This window comes from Cyanistes caeruleus, chromosome 2 (genome assembly GCF_971803275.1).
Source record: "Cyanistes caeruleus chromosome 2, bCyaCae1.hap1.1, whole genome shotgun sequence".
Taxonomy (NCBI): domain Eukaryota; kingdom Metazoa; phylum Chordata; class Aves; order Passeriformes; family Paridae; genus Cyanistes; species Cyanistes caeruleus.
Window position 1 is genome coordinate 75,582,312 of NC_141702.1, and position 14,625 is coordinate 75,596,936.

The 14,625-nt window shown below is 40.4% G+C and overlaps 1 long non-coding RNA gene across 1 annotated transcript; it reads right to left on the reverse strand.

Moving 5' to 3' along the window:
* Positions 1 to 12,124: 12,124 nt before the first annotated feature.
* On the reverse strand, positions 12,125 to 14,266 carry LOC147654934 (uncharacterized). Its single transcript, XR_015283473.1, has 2 exons — positions 14,217 to 14,266; positions 12,125 to 12,383 (listed from the first exon to the last, which is right to left on the reverse strand). It is a non-coding gene; the product is annotated as an uncharacterized LOC147654934 (long non-coding RNA).
* Positions 14,267 to 14,625: the final 359 nt, after the last annotated feature.

The following is a 14,625-nucleotide window of genomic DNA, read 5'->3' on the forward strand; positions in this document are numbered from 1 at the left end:
AAGCAGATCCATGCTCAGTCCTGTAGCAAAGGCATCACCCCCCTGTCTTAGCCCTGAGATGGGCGAGGGCTGAGCCCCTCAGCAGAGCACCCATCCACAGCACCTGCTCCCCTCTCTATGGGCGGCGGGGGCTGAGCCATAGAGTTACGACTGAGTTTTCTAAAATGTACTGGTTGCTATTTTTTTGTTGCTATTACCTCCTCCAACACAGTTTGGGCTTGCAATATTAAGACAGCTTGGGTTTACATACAGAGGGACTACAAATAGCTTTCGTGCTAAATAAGTGGCGAAAACACATCATTCGGCGGTGCTGCGTGGCTCACAGGATTTATGGTCTCGCGTTTGGGATGAACAGTGCAGCTCTCTTGTGCTGCTTCCATTATGAATAATGTGGCCCCGCTAAACTCACACTAATAAAACCTGAATGTATCACTGTATTGTTTGGCACTCTGTATAGGAGAAACCCATCCATTAGCGAGGCGGGCACTGAAAACTCTTTGTGGCAGGGGCAGCACGGGGACAGCTTCACAGCAGCTATTCAGAGCCACTTTGCAGCTTCCTGAGCAGAGCCCAGGCTGGGCTGCATGCCAGCAATGTGGAAAATGGCTGGCAGAGGCTCTGGACACTGATTTGTGGGTCATGTGAATCCCCAGGGGGAAAGGGAACAGGTACTCAGAGCACCTGTTAGGGGGTGCTTGCTGCATGTCACTGCCCATCTTTGACATTTGCTTCAGCCCATCTATTGATGATTCCTCTGACAAAGCAAAATGACTAAGACTCTGCAAATCGGGCAATCAGCCCACTGCTTCAGCTGCTACACAGCTATTGTACCAGGCCACCAGGGTCTGCAGGGGCATCAGAAACCTTCCAAAGAAAGCAAAGCAGCTAGCCACTCTGGTGAGAGGGACAATGCAGGCTGCTGCGGCAGTGTGCCCAGAAGGGTGTTCCCCTCTCTCAGGGAAGGAGTGAAGGCACCACAGACTTTCTGATGACACCAGCTCAGTTGGTCAGGGGCAGAGCCACTGACCACAGAAGGTATGACAGCATACCCATCCATACTGGAGGCAAAACCAAAATCAGTGAGAGCACATATCAGCAACACTGTCTGCTTCACAGCCAACACCCTCCAGCCCTCCTTGGTAGGGGCTGATATATGTTGCTTCCTGCATTTCCCCTCACTAGGCTGGCCAGACTCCCATGTCCTGCTCCAAATCTTTCATTTCATGAATCCTTTAACCCTGGGGAGTTACCCAAGAATGTACTAACACCACCCCTTGCATTTCTTCTTTATGAAGCTCCTAACAAATGTCTCCCTAAGTAGCTTAAAAGAAACTCATGACTTTGCTACTGGATTTGCCTTTCCTCCAAGCAGTAGTATTTAGCCATGCAAAACAGCCCTGTGAGTTCACCCTACTGCTGTGGAACAAAGTGAACCCTGATGAGAAAGTCTAAATTGAACATCTTTCAGCAGATGACAAACCTTGGCCTGCCTGAAGCCTTTGAAAGGCCAAAATGCAATGCTAATTAAAGTTCAAGGAGCCGAGAAGAAAACTATTTTAGCTTTAGGCTTTCAACCAAGCAAAAAAAGAGTTAAAATTTTATTTCAAACAGCATTTCAATCATTCACTTTTCCAGTATTAATGAACGCCTCCTGCATGTTTCCCCAGATAAGACTGTGATTCACATAGCAGGCATACCCCAGAAACTTAAAAGGTCAAAAAGATGGCAACAAAGCATTCTGTTAATATTACCTAGAATCCACTCTGTTCCTTTGGCTATTTTAGTATCAGTAAATAACTCTCTACGTTTTCTGACCTAAGCAGTTCCATTTGAGAAGCTTCCTGGGCTAGATGCTTCTAAAATGTTACCAAATGATTAAACACAAATCCTCAAGTGAAGAGAGCAGGTTTTATTAAATATCCCAGAGCAGTGCTGTCTGCCCACACTTATGCCCATGTCTGGCTGCTGGCTGATAAACGCCTTGGCTTTAAGATATTACTTATTAGCATGCCTGTATATTTCCACCTCACACAGTCACCCAAGGGTGATTGCTATCTGTTAATTGAATTCCGTGCCAGCAACTGTGTCTTTGTGTGCCTGCCATTATAATTTTGAGGATTGTGACTTCATTTCCTATTTACAAGTTGCAGTGATGAAAAAGTGTATTTATTTATATATAAATAAACTCAACATTTTTGTAGCTATATGGCAGGAGGTGGGTGGAAGTCACATGTCAAATGCGTAGGTGTATCCTGTTTTTTGCCTTCCATTTCTCTTTATTTTTAAAGGCATTTTTCTTTCCACCTGGAACAAAGCTGGTGTGATGGACTATATCTCCAGTGGTAGAAGAGGGGGTCAGGGGAACAGAATGAGAGTCTTAAGTTTAGAGCAGAGCAAGCTGGGACTGTAGAATTGCTTGGGTTAGTGTCTTCCAAGCAGTGGACTCTGTGGTGCAGCCTTACTGCAGTAATGATTGGCACACCTACCATATTTTGATCAAGCATCATTGCCTTCATCAGGTTGGTTTATGCAATGCTTTGCCCATTGTTTTAGATGTGAAAATGTGATGTGTACATTACTTGGCTCTCCCAAGACCACTCTGTGAGACTGAGGTGGGAGGAGGAGGAGAAGGAAGCCAGCAGAAGAGACAGGATCCCACTGACATTTCAGTGAAGACTTGTTGGTCTGAATTCTGGCCCTGGATTTTAGCAGCAGGAACCTACCTATGCCTCAGACAGCTTTTGCTGGCCTCCAGAAAGGAGCTGAAGCTTTTGAGAAGACCTTGGTCCTTTTGAGTTTGGACAAGTCTGTTTCAGCAAACAAAAGAAACTCCTGTGCCACCAACCACAGTTGGCTGCTTCTGCAGAAAACCTTTATAATAAGGTTTATAATCCCTTTCATAAACACACTGAGATCCACTTCATAATCCCTCTTGGCTTTCTTGGCCCTCAATATGTCTGCAGGAAAGTTGTTCAAAAATCCCAGTCCCTGGAAGATCAGAAGCTGATTTCTCTATTAAAATCCCCAACAAGTGACTAGTAGAAAACTAAATGTAAAAAAGCTTGGAAGGTGTTGTAGCCACCTCAGGCTAAGGGTCTGCAGAAAACCAGGGTGATCTCTTTTTGCCCAACCAATTAATGTTTGACAGAAAAAGCAGACAAGCCTACAGCCAAGCAAGGTCTTAGTGCACTGTATGGAGCTGGATTTCTTACTACCCACATTACACTTGTGAGCACACCTGCTGTGAGCACTGCTGCTTCCAGATGTCTCCAAAGAAAGCAAGTGAGTAATGAATTGAAAAATCCTGATCTGTTATGTCAGACACTAGCCAAACACTATTTAGTATGAAATACTAAATATGAAATAAAAAATATTTCTTTTTAATAAAGCTCTTTCACATTTCCTGATACTTGTCTACATGAGTCTCCTCCATCACTGTTTTGCTTTACTTTTTTCCATAATCAGAATATAGTGATACACATGCCAATTAATATGAATAATAAATAATAAATAATAAATTAATATAAATATCCAGGAAGTTACTAAATGTAACTGTATGTTAAAAAGTGTAATGAACTGAAAATAAAAGGTTTGGGATCAGATTCATTTAATCATGCTGAGAGATCTTTATACAAATGATATTACTGCAGTCCAACTTGTCTTCAGTTTAAGATAACTTCTATTTAGTCTGTTTTTCATTAGGGCATTATCAGTATGCAGGATGCATATTACTATAAATTAGCTTTAGGAAATTTTAACTGTAGGCAATTGTATACATCATATTTATCACTGATTCAGCTAACATTAAAAAAAACTGGCTTCAAGTACCTTTTCTCTAAGCTACAAATTCTCTATAAATTGTATTATTTAAAAAATTAAATACAGTTACTGGTTTCAGAGTAATTTCCAAGGACAAATTGTTTGCAGTGTAATAGATGGAACAAAAGTTGCCATTTTTTACTGAGATCACTTAATAAGTGTTAAGATTTATTTTGGCTGCTTATAACTAGGGAAAACTTTTTCCACTTAAAAATTTTTGGGTTTTTTGGGGGCGGGGGGAGGGTTTGGGGGTTTTTGCTGTTGTTGTCTTGTTTTAGGGGTTCTTTGTGTGGTTTGTTGGTTTTTTAGGTTTAATGTCATCTTCATAGTAGTTATAAATTCTGTTAAAATTAAGTTTCTGGAATTTTCTTGTTTTCTTAAAATATAGGAAAGCCCTGTGCATGCAGACAGGCTGATAAACACATAACTGTTAAAACCCAAACTTATTGAAGCTTTCTAATAGTCAAATTGGTCAGTTTCAGAATCAACAGGATTGAAATGTTCCAAGGACATTGTAAGGGGATTTGAGAATATTTAACTCATGAATAGTAAATATAAATAATATATACTCTGAAACAAAACAAAACAAAAAAATAAATCAGGCCTACGTTGAAATAACCAGCAGTGAGAAGAACTTTCTTCAGATTTTGAATTGCTCACATTTTTTCTGTCCAAAATATCATCACAAACAAAATGTCTTATGAAATATTTCAATTCCAACAAAGCAGCATTTCCTGGTGGAAGATATTCTGGTCAGGAAAACCCTTCAACACAATTACTTCAGGCTGTCTTTGATTATATGAGAACACAGTGCTCTTTCAAATGTCTCAAATTAGTCCTGCTTGGTGTATGGCTCCAGCCAGAGAGGTGAATTAATGCAGGGCGTTCTCTTTCTGCAAGCTCTTGCTGTTGGAGTGGGAAAATCAGAAACATGCTCGCTGAGCCAGGTCAGTTGCTTAGGTGACCAAATCCAGGAAAAAGTCCTTGCCTGGGAAACATTATAAATTTGCCTTGGAATGATCCCAAGGCAAATCTGGAGCCTTGGTCAGAGCCTTGGCCTGTGACACAGAGTGGGACACACGCACCCATTGCAGCTGAAGGCAGCTGGGGGATAACCAGAGCACGGCTAGTGAAGGCCACGGTATAAGGCACGTGTGCATAACTGGGGGTTGAAATAGCATTGCACCTTACCTCTGATGCTCCCTAAACTTAAGTGCTTGACTTTGCAAGGCTAATATTTTTTGCATCTGTTATTTTTGTTGTATAACTGTATATAGTACATAATTACTCATAATACATTACTGCACTTGCGACTGTGCAGACAATGTTTAGACATTAAATCTTAGCTCAGTGATTGAATAGAGGGTACAGTAAAAATAAATATCCATGTATTTTGTAAATATTTGCATAATGAGCTATTTAAATGCAAGAGATTCTAACATATGTAAACAATTGGAAATACTCTCTGTGTATAAGTCTAAAGTGGATGTAAAAATATACACAACCTCCTTTAAAATCATATGATTTAGTAGTCAGACATAGCATATTTTTTAAGGCTTTATATATAACTATTGCAGATTGCAAATACCCATTTGTATTAAAAACACATTGCTTGGTACAATTAGTCAGTAAACTGTATGACAGCTCTGGATGACAAGGACAGTGCAGTAAATGGAAATTAGTGACTGTCCAGTCGCAGCGAAAACTCTTTGTGGTCTGCACACTTAAGATATCCAGAAGGTTACAGGATTAAGTGCAATCAATCCCAGTACAACAAGTAACAGAGGACACAATTTCCTTCCTGTTAAAAAGCTGTCATGGAACTTCTCCCACAAAACTTTCTCCCAGCTCACTGTGCTATGGGAACTGAGAGACTACCTCCATCTCCACTGCTTGCTTTTCTGGTCCCATCTGAGACTTCTGAACCAGTGTTTAAGATGCCAAAGTGGCACCTTAAAGAGGCCCCACAATCTTAGCCACAGTGTAATGTGACTCAGAACAGTTTTTGCAAAAGAAATGTAGCAGTGGAGGATGGAGGGAACAAAATTACTTTCAAAGTGAAAGGTTTTTTCTGTGTTAATAACCAGCCTGAGCTAGCTGTCAAGGAGAGAAACAATGAGTGTTGTACTTGGTAGCTAGGCTGCCTTCTGACTAATTACTGTTCCTAGAGAAAGGACCTGTGCTCTCTGCGCTAAGGACCAAGGCAGATCATATCCACAGTCGCCCCCTGCACTCACACCTGACTAAAGAAAGTGAGCAGTGGATTGCTGCTACCACCTCCCTCAGGCTTCATGACTCAAAGGGACACTGCTATGAGATGCATCCCACCACCTGCAGAGCACTCCATGTCTCTCTGGCGTAGGGGATGAGTAGAACACCCCCTGCTTTGGGAGACACAGCCCTGGTGCCAGGTGGTGCTCCTGCTGCCTCTGCCATGATTCATGGCCACCTTCAGTGGCCTAACAATTCTATTGCAACAATTAAGGCCTGGGAGCTTCTTAATACGATGAACTCCTGGTTCCTGAGCAGTTAATAAATGTTTGAGTCACTGAGGAGCTAATTTAAGATAGTCCACAATAACGGGGTGTGGCAAATAATTGGCAGACTGAAGAAATGGAAGATAGTATGAGATGCCTGGGTGTGGGTGTTTATGCAAGGCAAAGGGAGCAGTTTTTGACTCAGAAGCTAAGTTATCTGGGCCAGATTTAAGGCTATGGAAACTTCAGTATGAGTTTTGGGGAGAGAAGAAGTTAATTTCGTTCTGTTCTATGGGACATTTAGCTTCAACATTAAACACATTTTCATTAGTAATGCTCACAGTCCTCAGGCAGCTCTGAATTTTTAAAACCTCCCTTTCAAACTCCTACATTGCATTCCAAAGAGGTTGTGTCCAACTCATGACAAGTCCTGCACAAAAAAAAATATTTTCTGCACAGGCATTCCACATGTCTGGAGGCAGAAAAAAGGGGTTTCTGAAATGCCACACAAAAGAAAGCCATTTGGGTTGTGGGGGAGAGTATCTCAGTGTGCAAACCACAATCACAGTCATATTTCTTACACCTTCCAACAATCAACCCACAAAGATAACACTCCTCAGAAATGCTTTTCAGAAATTTTCTACTCACCTGGAATAAAGATAGCATTTACACTGCTCTTCCTCACTGAGCAACTATTCTTAAAAGATGTGTTCTTGACTAGCCTCTTTCTAAAGGAAACTTGAACAGCTAAAACCCTTACCTTCTGCAGACCAAGGAAAAAGGACAGTGAGTATTCCACTCATTTCTCAGTCTCCACAGTATGAAATGTTATTATTTTAAAACTTTATAATTAAAATAAAATTTAATTAATATAGGGTAATGTTACAGAGAAATAAATCTCCCTTTTCTTTTCTCCGCCCCCTAAAAAGACTTTGAAATTAAATTTTTCTCTTAGAGGAAAGCATCCCATATCTTCATCACAAACGTGTGAGCAGAAAACACATTTGACAAAGCCTGCATAACAAAAAAATTCCCATTCCATATATCAGACTCTTTTCCAGTCTTCTCTCTCACTGTCCTTACTTGTATGATAAGTATCTGCCTCAAACCTATGCTCTTTTAAGAGCAAAAGGCTGAGGTAGACTCTGCTTATGTCTGAATGTGTGGAAGATGTGTGTGTCCTAACAAAGGGTGGTTGAAACTCAAGAGCCCTCAGACATCTCCTCCCATCCATGTTCTTCTCATGTACTCCACCACAGCACTACATTTACAAGCTCTTGCAGGTGTGTAGCTGAACATGTGCACTCATGGTACACTGCACAAGAAAATTAAAAATTCTCAGCAAGCAAAGTCCCTCCCATCCCATAGGCTCCTTCCAAAGCACAACTCCCCAGAAATATACATGAGGGATTAAGCTACTGCTGTCATTTGCACCTTCACCACCACCACTTGGACTTAAAATCATTCAAGAGACTGTGTTTCTGAGTGGAGCAGTGTTCATCTCCACAGGATGGACACAGAAAATGGACACTGGCATGCCTGAATCTTGTGGGGCAGGCTTCAAGCAAGTATGTGTCTTCATGTTTGTGAAGACAAGTTTAAGACAGGCTAAAAGCAATCAGACACAGCTTCTTGTTCAGCAGCTGGGGGCAGACACTTTCCTTGTCGAGCCTGAAGAAGGAAAGGTAGTGCATTTTAGAGGCAAATGATCTGGGTCTGCAATAGCAGCCCTTTATACTCCAGCAATGAAAGGTCTAATTGAGGCTGTATAATTATCTTCTCACGGTGTAAAATGCAATGTGCACTCCCTTGGTGGATATCATTGACAAAAAGCCAGTTTGGGAAAAGCTGAGCTGTACTGCAGGATCAATTTTATTTCTAATGGTTTTTAACATTTCATCTATACATTTAGCAAGCTGAAGAAGGGGGAAATAAATATTATGTTAGTGACTGTGTCATGGAATGAGGCTTTGCTTTTCATTAAAAAAATAAAGGGGAAACAACCATCACCATTTTATGGCTATCATAATTTGTTTCACATATATTTTTTCAATACTAAGGTGTACTAAAATATTTAACTGGTAAATAAAAAACCTATATACTTGTAAAGAGATCTTCAAATCTCCTGGACAAAGACTTGAAGATTATGGGTTTGTGTTAATTGTCTTGTAATACTTACATGAGTCAATATTAAAAAGATAAATACATATATATAGTAACATACAATTATGTCTTTATCTATGCATCACTTCCATATAGCAAAAATGTACTAAAAATATTGATCTCAAACATTATTTTGCATTGCTCTGTTACTTGTTTTATTGATATTAACAATATTTGCTTCCACATAAAGTTTATTTTGCTGATTTTATTACCACATGATGCAAACAGAAATCAGAAACCAAGACACAAATTTGGGTTCAGACATCAGTCCTAAATTCCCCCCCTACAGAGCAGTATAGACTTCATGCTTAAAGAACTAGAAAGATAAAAGCTTAATTAATGCAATTTTTTTTATTTTAATATATGTAATGCATTCACCAAGCTGGAGGCAAGAGTAAAACATCTTTTATATGATAGCATATAATTTGATCTCTTAAATATGAGATATCAATACCATTAAGGTGCAAATAAATAAATAAATCAAGAGGAAGTAAAAATCTGACATGCATTGTATCTAGGGGCCTTGGTTTTATTTTGAACCTATAAACCTCGGGTAAGGATCAAGACTTTTCTACATAGGATTTTACCCTGTGGATGTTTATTTTTCTGCAATGTAATTTGATGCTGCTGTTGGTTTTGGCATCAATACATTAAAAGTTAAATTTATGTCAGCTCAAACAGATCAACTATCAGATGTTGCTATTAACTTTGACATCAAAATCATTAAGAAATTGCCATCATGTAAATTAATTATCAGAATTGTATTGGCATGAATGCATAATGATATTACTCATGGAAATAATTAAAGAAAATGCACAGTGAAAAATGCATTAGAATAATGGCACAAAATGCCATTATTCTGGCTTCTTGACAGCTAAATGCTATTAGTTTTCAGCACAGTGAACTTTAAGGTTAACTGAAAGAGTCAGGGAAGTCCACTGCAGAGCTCAAGCTGCTCTTATTTGTGCCTTTATTTATTCAGTATATGAGACTGAATAAATAGGAGTGAAAAATAACTTTTTTTTAAACTTGTCAAATAAAGCTTTTTTATCATTCTAGGAGAGATTACAACAAAACAAACAAACAAACAAACAAAAGAGCCTAAATCAAAACAAACACAAAGCAGCAGAATTACTTATAGCACTGTTGTCCAAATATATATGTTCTTTTGTTGCTGCCAATGTCAGGTCTCAAGGGAGGACCTGAGGCACAGCAAAGCTGTTAAAATTTTAGTATTTTCCAGAGCACAGAGGAGTAATAATTAACACAAAACTATTTAGGCTATCACCTTCCACCCCTTACTCAAAATATCACTATTACTGATCAGTGCTCAGGGAAAGAAAGTTCTAATTTGGGGCATATGTATGTTCTCTTAATTTAATGTGTAGTGGACTGAGTAGTTGGGTTTTAGGACTTTTTTTATCAACAGTAAAATACTGTCCACTCTAATAGAGTAAACTAATAAATCAGTGATGCATGCCAGCTTACTCATCAGCAGGACACATTTCTTTTAAATGTCTCTCTCCATTCCCTCTCAGGTCAATGGAAAAGTTCTTTCTCTCTCAGCCATGGTTTTGTACTTGATCCAGCAATTATATTATAGAAATAATGAAAAAAAGGCAGTAATTTCTGGGCTTCTTGCCTTCCATCTTTATTAGACTAAGCACACCCCACTACCCCCCAACACAGAAATTCGCAGTCTAAAAATAAAATTCAATGTTTTAAGCAAGTAAAGTGTGGAGGGAAGAAGCCTTATTTACCCTGCTATAGACAGTCAATCCTAATGACACTAGGAAAAAAAGGACTATTTCCAGGATAAAAGTGGAGAGCTAGGAAACAGGACATCTCTGAGCTGTTTATGGCCCTATCCTTGATCTTCTACATAACTTCAGGCATGGAGTCATATTAAATGACTTGCCTTAATTTCTTCCCTGTTGCCAAAGTGCTGACACAAAGAGAGAACACAAAAAGATGTGCAAAAGAATCCACAGTTAAAATGCCAAAACCCACTCCATAAATAAAAATTAGTCAAGCTACCTAACTGTGCACAAACAAAAAAACCTTACAAAATGTCTCTGAAAATTTGCAGAAGAGTCATTTGTGATTTAATGTACAAAGTCTTCAGCTGGATCTGCCAGCTCAGACTCCTGCATGTCTGAGGAGCCACTTGTAAATCTCTGTTTGGAGCCTCATTGTCACTGCACTCTCCGGTCTTGGCATAATGAGTCTCAACTCAGAAACGGGACACAACAGGCAGGCAATCCACACGTTACTGATACCAAAGGCTTGGGTGTTGCCTAGATGTCCTGGCAGTTCAGAGCTTATTTTCTCTGGTTTGCTTTGAGGGGATTGGGAGAGACACAGATCAAAATGTCTTAGGGTGGCCAAAGTTTCTGGGAGAAATTTGCATCATAATTAATATGAGGAAAAAGGCAAAAGTAATTTTGAAATAATACTTGAGAGCTATTTATGGATATCTGTAAACTTTATAAGTTACCTTGGGGACAGCTAGCTTTTCAGGTATTCTTTGACTTTTTATGGTGAAATACAGACATTTTACCAGAAACAGTTTGTTTAATGATGCCCTGAGCCTTTTAATTCTTTTTAACAATCAAAGCTTTGCTTCTAATCCATCAATAGATAGGTCAAACTTGCACCCATAATTTAAAGTTATGTTAGTAAGATCTATGACATGTCTTGCAACTTTTTATTGATAATATGTAATGTATTATAAGTATCATGAGCTTGCAGAGCTGCTGTCACTCAGGGATTTTGTGTATAAGGTATTACATCTCCAAAGCACGCTGCTGCTGTGAAAAAAGGACTTTAAATAAATAGGCTGGCACAATTCTGCCTTCAAAGGGACAGTCTATAAATTCACAAACAAGATTTACTGTGTAATTCAAGCCTGAATCAACACAGGACTTACACTGTGTAACTAAGAAGGGACACACCATGTGGTAGGGTGTTTATAGTGGGGGAAATATTGTAGTGCAGAGGTTGTTTTTCAGGCACATCTTTTCTAATTACATTGATTGACACCTCCCACTTACAGTCACATACCCAGACTGAGATTAACTGCAGTAATTGCTACACGATAAATTTATTTAAGGAAAATATTGAGGATTTATTTAGTGCTTTTTAATGTAATTTACCAGCTGGGGAAAAAAAAAATATGGAAACAACACCATCATGTGACCTCGTTAATTCTCCATGCAACATGTCAAAGCAGCTTCTGCACTACGTCTGTGAGGCCTTGGAGGTACAGTAGCTGCATCTGGATTAGAACGAACATCTGTAAATGTGCTAGCTTACTTATAGTTTATAGCCACATTTACTTGTGTGAGTTTACTATGTCCTACAGATGATATTTTTCACTCCCCTGCTGTTTGTTGATGGCATAAAACCTTCCTGGGAAAGGGCAGACGGTACATTACTTAGGGAGCAATAAAACCCTGCAGAGACAGTCTTTGTGACATAATCTGAACATGTAATTCACTCAAGGAGTTGGTTCTTCTTCACTCAAAATTTAGCAATGCAATCTACTAAGAATCAGCTTGCTTTGCTCATATATAGTAAAAATACAGTAAATATATTTTGTATTTTATATTGTATATATAAAAATATATAGTAAAAAATAGTTAAAATTACAAAATAATACAGTATACATTTATCCAGTTTATTCCAGTTTTACAGGGGTTAGGACCTGCAAAAATACAATGCCCTCCAAAGAATTAATTCATGTCTGTGTTATGGCACCAGTATTTGTTGATGTTATATGATCAACAGGAGTCCTGGCTCATGTCACCCACTCTCAGAGCTGTCCCTGACTTTCAGAGGTCACGATCATGTTACGTCTCATCTTCTCCCATATGAGCGAAGGAAACGTGTTCTCTCCAGCTCCTTTGATCTCTGCCTGCAGAGCTGTTGTTTGACAAGTAAGGGTGCATTAAGAATGTGATCTGCTAACCACACATACAGCAAAATCAAATGCTACACGCTGCAAGCTGGAGTTGCAATTCATCATTCCTCTTTAAGACCAGAACAGAAACGCACAGCCTAATGTTTAGGCAGGTGGAAGAAAAAGACACACAGTGTATCTGACCTTCAGGAATACTTCCTGCAGTTTTAGCTGGGGTAACTGGAAGATTTCTGACCTGGGCTGGTTTGGAGAGCAAAGCTGCAGTTGCTTTCCTAAGAGGCAATATTGCAAATTATCATTTGCTACTAACTGAAAAGAAGGGATTATGGACAAGTGTTTGGAGTAGCCCCTTAAGGACTGCAGCTCCTAGTTCCTGCTGCCTGCTCTGTGTCTGAAGTCTTTGAGCAAATCATTTTAACCCTTCTGCACCTGAGACTACAAACCTGCAAAGCAGTCACTCCCACAGGAGTGCTGAGTCTAAATACATATTTTTAAAGAGCTTTTTGATTTGCAGGCACTGCTCACTCTGAAACAGAAGATATCTTCTGGACAGGCTCATAGGCTGTGAGATAGGAAGGAAAAGAGCTAAAAAACTGAGCAGCCAGCAAAGTTAATAGTGTCTGTATTGCTGGGACTCCTACAATTGGTTTGTTCTTTCAATTAACCTCTCCAAACACACAAAAGGTGTCTCACATCCTCACTGCTCTTTCTGTGCTCATGTTGTCCCAATGTGACGAGTGATCTCAAATGAGAGCCTGACTGCCTCAAGGTGACACAGACAGCCCCACAGTCAGAGCCTAACATCACCTTATGATGTTTTGTGTGAAACAGGGATGGAAGCAGCCTGTGGGCTCTTAGAAGATACTGCTGGGACCTCATGCTGCTTTCTTTACTATGATGTTTTTCTATCCAAACCTACTTTTTCTTCTCAGTTCATATTGCGTGAGCGCTACCCTATTCAAGCAGATTTTGAAGAAGTATGCTTGAAATGCTGAGCTTGGCTGTGCTGAAGAGCAAGTGAGCCAAAGCCCTCTAGCCCCTCTCATCTCCCCCTCACACCACAGCATGAAAGTGGGTTAGCAGGCCTCCTAAAACAGTGCCTTCATCCATCTCACAGCTCCTCTCACCTAAGCCACTGTGCTTGCTTAGTCCTTCACCTCAGTCCTCCTCAGCCTGATTTCAACACAGGAGCAACATATGCCACGTGAATCCAGGAGGGCCTGGCTGCCTAGCCATTCTGAAGAGGTGGGATGGCATGGGATGGACGAAAGCAGGGTACCTAGACAACAAAGGTCACCTCCTTTTAGACAGAAGGATTCTGATTTACACAACCAGAGACAAAAGCATAATCAAGCCTGTTCTGATTAATTGTGGTAGGAATGGCAAGGAGCTATCAGTGCATTAGCCAGGAAAGCTTAAAACTAAATATAACCTGCAGGAGGGGAAGAGAGGATGAGCCTTCAAAAACACTTTTCTGAAGTGAAACAGGAATTTAGGGAAGGTTTTCTCTTCTTGCTCTTCTCTCCATTCTCCCAGTCTGTGCAGTGAAATGGGAGTTCCTGCCTTCCCTCTCAGATAGAGGTGCCACTCACATCCTTGGGAGGAACAGCTGGGACCATCCTGCTATCACCTCCCTGCGCTTCCTCACCACTTTAAAATTAGCATGGCTGTGATCAGGCAGCAGCAGAAGAAATGCTCACCCACTGCTTGCCACTGCGTTCAGAGCTGATTTCTAAAGCAGCACCTGCCTCCAGGAGCCGGGGAGTTTGCAACACCCCATGTCTCCAGCAGCTCAGGGCTGGGACTTACTGTGTGAGCAGAAGGCTTTCACCCACCAGAGAGCTCCTGCTGCTGCTGGCACCGCCTCACGTCTGCCAGGGCTGGCTCCACACTCGGTGTGAAGCAGCCAGGGAGGCAGAAGTGACTCTACAGTCATAAATAGCAGAGACGGTCTGAGCTGAGGAAGATGATTCAATGAGATATTTTGGATGTGTTTTTACAAAGGCAGCAAGACTATCTAGAGAAGTTATTTTTAGTGGGTTGAGTCCCATGATATTCATTAGTAGGCACACACACTGCCAGTGCAGGAAACATGTAGAGTAAAACCGCCCTGAGGGTGCATCCAGACTAGGTGGTAAGTGCGAGGCAAAGAGCTTCCTTTAAATTCTGAGCTCCAGAAACATCACGAAGCAGATTTCACAAAGAGACCTCAGCAACACAAGTCCATTCAGTCCGTCCTGGCTC